Source organism: Pan paniscus, chromosome 2, assembly GCF_029289425.2.
Source record: "Pan paniscus chromosome 2, NHGRI_mPanPan1-v2.0_pri, whole genome shotgun sequence".
Taxonomy (NCBI): domain Eukaryota; kingdom Metazoa; phylum Chordata; class Mammalia; order Primates; family Hominidae; genus Pan; species Pan paniscus.
In genome coordinates, this window is record NC_085926.1 from 150882598 (window position 1) to 150888597 (window position 6000).

General features: G+C 40.5%; 1 long non-coding RNA gene across 1 annotated transcript in view; it reads left to right on the plus strand.

Annotated features, from left to right (window-relative positions):
- LOC134730054 (uncharacterized) overlaps nucleotides 1–4374 on the plus strand; it is a 137817-nt gene extending 133443 nt beyond the window's left edge. Inside the window, exon 3 of the long non-coding RNA XR_010111678.1 lies at nucleotides 2946–4374. This is a non-coding gene — a long non-coding RNA (uncharacterized LOC134730054). The remainder of the gene's footprint in view (nucleotides 1–2945) is intronic.
- Nucleotides 4375–6000: the final 1626 nt, after the last annotated feature.

Genomic DNA, 6000 nt, shown 5'->3' on the forward strand with positions numbered 1-6000 from the left:
AGAGTGTAGATTGGTACAGCCATTATGGAAAACAGTATAGAGGTTCCTAAAGAGATTAAATACAGAACTACCATATGACCCAGCAATCCCTCTTCTAGGTATGTATCCAACGAAATGAAATATTTACCCTGTAAAGATATCAGCACTCCCATGTTCATTGCAGCATTATTCACAGTAGCCAAGATATAGAAACAACCTAGGTGTCCATCAAGGGATGAATAAAGAAACTATGATGTGTATATATAAGTAATGGAATACCATTCAGCCTTGAAGAGGAGAATATCCTGCCATTTGTTACAACATGGATGGATGGGCCTGAAGAACATTATTCTAAGTGAAATAAGACAGACACAGACCATTAGAAATCCCCGAGATTCCCCTCAGACCTGCCCAATGCTCCAGAAAAGCACTTTAGATTACTTTGGTATCATTTTATTGTAAGTGTGTTAATTCACAAAATACTTTCATTAACCAAGTCTGAACTTAAATATTCTAAAAAGAAATTTACATCTCCCAGCTTGTATACTGAGACACAGGGCAGAGCTTTTCTCATTCGGAGAAATCCAGTATCCACAAGTAGGAAATATACCTGGAAAGATTTCTGTAGCCACCAGGAATCTCGGGTAGTGTTCTATTGCTGTGGAACAAGCCACCCCAATTTACTGGATTAAATAACAATTATTTATGCTGTTCACGGTCTGCAGTTTGGACAGAGCTCACGTGTGGCCAGCTGTGATGGCTGGAAGGGGATTGAAATCATCTGAAGTCTCATTTGCCCATATGTCTGGGTGTTGATGCTGGCTGTCGGCAGGGGCCTCAGCTGGGTTTGTTAGCTAGAATCTGTTCACATAGCCTCTCTCCTGTGCTGCTTGGCTTCCTCACAGCTGGGTGTGAAGAACCACTATTCCAAGAGCTACAGGTTGTGGGAATTGCCATTTTCTTAAGGTTCGGAGCCAGAAACTGGCACAGTGTCACTTGTATTGTATTGTATTAGTCAAGCAGTCATAGAGCCTAGGATCAAAGGCGCTTTGCCTCTGAATGGGCGGGGTATCAAAGAATTACAAGTCCTTTTTTTTTTTTTTTTTTTAATGAGATGGAGTCTGTTGCCCAGGCTGGAGTGCAGTGGCGCCATCTTGGCTCACTGCCACCTCTGCCTCCCAGGTTCTACTGCCTTAGCCTCTGAGTGGCTGAGATTACAGGCACGTGCCACCACGCCCGGGTAATATTTGTGTTTTTAGTAGAGATGGGGTTTCGCCATGTTGGCCAGGCTGGTCTGGAACTCCTGACCTGAAGTGATCCACCCGCCACAGCCTCCCAAAGTGATGGGATTACAGGCGTGAGCCACAGTGCACGGTCTATAAGTCCATTTTAAAATCCACTGTAGATAGCAATCCTGTTTCAGTTTCCGGGATTAAGTTGACATTTTCCTCAAAGGATCTGAAATTATCCCTTAAGGTTACTCAATAAATTATTCAGATTTAGGCTGATGAAAAAATATGCAACTTACTTTAATGCTTAAATAATTTCAAGACCAGAATTGGAAGTCACTGGACACACTTCCCATTACTGGGGACTTCCTAATGCAGTTCGATTTATTAAGGTGCTAGGCAAAAGGCTTCATTGTAATAATAATTAAATAAACCTGTGCTTCAAGTAGCATATTCTGATTGTTATGATAGCTAAGCATTTACAATAGTAACCAAAAAAGGTTAGATTGTAATGTGTTTGGATATATACATCCTTAGGATGGAAATTCCCATCAGAGCCATCTTTCATAAGAGACCACACCCTAAAATAATTCTTGGTGGGACCCACTTCCTCAGAATTTGGAAAATTTCTGGGGATACATGTTGACTACCTGAAAGAGGAGGAGAACTGAGGGGTGGCCAGTGAACTGTTGAGATATCATTAGCTGACCTGAAGATATGGAAGATGCACTATGAAGTGTTTAACTGCAGCTCTATCCTTTGTATGCTTTCAGAGAAGGCAGAGAATCATTTGGATTGAGTCACTGTGATTACTGGAGTCATTGGCGAGGGTTTTTCTGATGACTTCTTTGTGTATGGTTGTCCATCAGAAATAAGAACTAAATCTGAGGGAAGCTGAGTCATTTGTGTATTTGTAGTAGTAAGATTTAGGTAATGTATTAATCTGGAATCTTAAACTAATTCGTTCTATTTGTACTATATCTGAATAGAAATACAAATTAATTGATTCAACCCAGAAAATTCTCCTCAGAACTATAAAACTGACTATTGGCTGGGTGCGGTGGCTCATGCCTGTAATCCCAGCACTTTGGGAAGCCAAGGCAGGTGGATGACTTGAAGTCAGGAGTTCGAGACCAGCTTAGCCAATGTAGTGAAACCCCGTCTCTACTAAAAATATAAAAATTAGCCAGGTGTGGTGGCAGGTGCCTGTAATCCCAGCTACTTGGGAGGCTGAGGCAGGAGAATGACTTGAACCTGGGAGGCAGAAATAGCAGTGAGCCAAGATTGCACCACTACATTCTACCCTGGGCAACACAGTGAGACTCCATCTCAAAAAAAATAAATAAATAAAATAAATAAATAAATAAAGTGACTCTTTTCTGATATCACGGGATGCTCTTGCACCCTAATTGACTCAAAACTTATACCCTAGTTGTCTTTTCTTTATACATCTCAGGTTCAAAGAATTGTATTGAGCATAAGTCTTGATTAGTGATATAGCACTCATTAAACAATTATTGACTGATTACCTACTTTATATCTGGCAGTCTCCTAGGCACTTGGGGAAGACATGAACCAAACAAAGATCCTGGCCTCTTGGAACTTACATTCTAGCAGAAGAAAACAGATAATAAATAATTTAATAAGTGTATAATATAAACATTTTTATTATAAATTTATGTATCCTATTAATTAGAGTTACAAATTAATATTTGTTTGCCTTCTCTATTAATCAAGGTTCTCCAGAAAAACAGACCCAATAGGATATATGGAGAGATATATAAGAAGGAATTTTTTATGAGAATTGACTCGTGAGATTATGGAGGCCATGAAGTCCTACAATATGCTCTCTGCGATCTGGAGAATCAGGAAAGCTGGTGCTGTATTTTTTTTTTGATTTATTTATTTCAATTGGTTTTGGGGAAACAGGTGATGTTTGGTTACATGAATAAGTTCTTCAGTAGTGATTTCTGAGATTTTGGTACACCCATCACCTGAGCAGTGTACACTGTATGCAACTTGTAGTCTTTTATCCCTCACCCCCTCCCACTCTGTCCCGAGTCCCCAAAGTCCATTGTTTCATTCTTTTGCCTTTGTGTCCTCATAGCTTATGAGTGAGAACATATAATGTCTGATTTTCCTGGTGCTATAATTCAGTCTGAATCTGAAGGCATGAAAGGCCTGAGAAGTAGGGGAGCAATGGCATAACTCTCAGTTTAAAACCAAAGGCCCAAGAACTGGGAGGTAGAAATGAAGCACTCGTGTACGTCCCAGTGTGGGCGGCAAGCCACCCAGGTGCTGAGGCAAGAGACCGAGGGCACAAGCTGTTCCAGTATAATAAAATATATAAAACAACAAGAGTTATACTAGATCTCGAGCATAGACATGATTATATATGAATATCATTAATCATTAGTTTGTAGCAATTACTCTTTATTCCAATATTATCATAATCCTCGCTCTATAATCATAACCTAGGAAAAACCAGGCCATACAGAGATAAGAGCTGAGGGTACACAGTGAGAAGTGACCAGAAGACAAGAGTGCGAGCCTTCTGTTATGCCCAGACAGCGCCACCAGAAGGGCTCCTTGGTCTAGTGGTGACGCCAGCGTCTGCGAAGATGCCCGTTGCCAGGCGGACCGTGGTCTAGCGGTAGCGAAAAGTGTCAAGGAACAACACCCGCTACTTAGCAGACCAGGAAAGGGAGTCTCCCTTTCCCCGGGGGAGTTTAGAGAAGACTCTGCTCCTCCACCTCTTGTGGAGGGCCTGACATTAGTCAGGCTTGCCCGCAGTTATCCGGAGGCCTAACAGTCTCCCTGTGATGCTGTGCTTCAGTGGTCACACTCCTAGTCTGCCTTCATGTTCCATCCTGTACACCTGGCTCTGCCTTCTAGATAGCAGTAGTAAATTAGTGAAAGTACTAAAAGTCTCTGATATGTAGAAATAATGGCATAAGCTGTCTTTCTTTTTGTCCCCTCTCTCTGCCTCGGCTGCCAGGCAGGGAAAAGCCCCCTGTCCAGTGGACACGTGAACCACGTGACCTTACCTATCATTGGAGATGACTCACACTCTTTACCCTGCCCCTTTTGCTTTGTATCCAGTAAATAACAGTGCAGCCAGACATTCGGGGCCACTACCGGTCTCTGCGCATTGGTGGTAGTGGTCTCCCGGGCCCAGCTGTCTTTTCTTTTATCTCTTTGTCTTGTGTCTTTATTTCTACACTCTCGTCACCGCACACGGGGAGAAACTCACCGACCCTGTGGGGCAGGTCCCTACATCCCGGAATCTGAAGGCCTGAGAATCTGGAGCTCTGATGTCTGAGGACGGGAGAAGCTGGAAGTCCCAGCTCCAGAAGAGAGTGAATTCACTATTCCTCTGCCTTTTTCTTACATCTAGACCCTCAGCAGATTGGACAGTTCCCCGCTACATGGCTAAGGGCAGATCTTCTTTACTCAGTCCACTGATTCAAATGCTAATCTCTTCCAGAAACACCCTCACAGACACCCAGAAGTAATGTTGTAGCAGCTATCTGGGTATCTTTTAACCAAGTCAGGTTGACACACAACATAATCATCACATCCCCTTCCTCAAATTCATGAATTAATTCCCTGTTCTGTCAGTGCCCTATGAAGAGCACCCAGGCATCCTTGTTATTTGGGTTCTCATGAAGTTGGGCCAATGCGAGGTAGAAGTTGGGTTACTTCTTTCTCATTTCCCTCCTGCTGGGGTCTATGTTTCTGGCAGAGGCTGTGTCCCTGTGTCCTGCTGAGGGTCTTCCTCTCCCAAGGCTCTAGGTCTCTCCGGACCCCTTCTTCACCATTTCCTCCCCTTGCTCCTTCCTTAGGTCTCTAAGTATCTCTGTATTCCTTGTCAGTGCCCTTAACCTTGACCACAACTCTGCAACTAGTTTCTTCATTAAATCTTGTTGAGTTATACTCTTTTTTTTTTTTAGTTATCTGAGGTATTTTGTTTTCTGCCAAGATTCTAATTGATTATTATGTTACATCGATGGGAAAAAGAATAAATGCAAGACAAGGGGATCAGGAGTCAAAATGGTCAGAGTAAGCCGCATTGAGAAAGGGAACATTTGAGCAAAGACCTGAGGAAGTCCATACATTGCCCCTATTTAATTTAATTTGTTATTTTATTAATTTTCCCTAGGCCTGCATGCTTAATCCAATTTCTATTCTTTTTTCCCACAGGTAAACACTCTTAGGTATTTAATGTGTGTTCTAAATATATATGCATGTATGTATATATATGCATACATACGCACATATAAGTACATACATTTTCTAAATATGCATACACACATATATATACATGTATATATACACATACACATATATACATAAATACTCATGAACAGTATGTTTTTAATTGCATAAATGGTTTTGTGCTACATCTCATTTTGCTTAATTTATAACACAAACTTATGTTTTTGAGATTTTTCCTTGATGATACATGGATTTAGCTAATTATGTAAACTGCTGTGTTTTCATATGCAAATTATATCATTTGCATATATTTTATTTATCTCTTCTTCAATTAATGAGCATTTAAGTTATTTTTAATTATTATTATAATGAATTTTATAACATTTTACTAAAAACAACATTTAAGTTATTTTTAATTCTCTATTATTATAAAGAATTTTGTAAAAAAAAGAATTTTGGTACATGTCCTTTAGCATGTCATTTTGCATATCTGAGTAAGATTTTACATTCTCAAAAGATATGAAGCCCTTAACTGGAGTACAGCTTTCATTAAAAAGAATGTTCAAAGAAATAA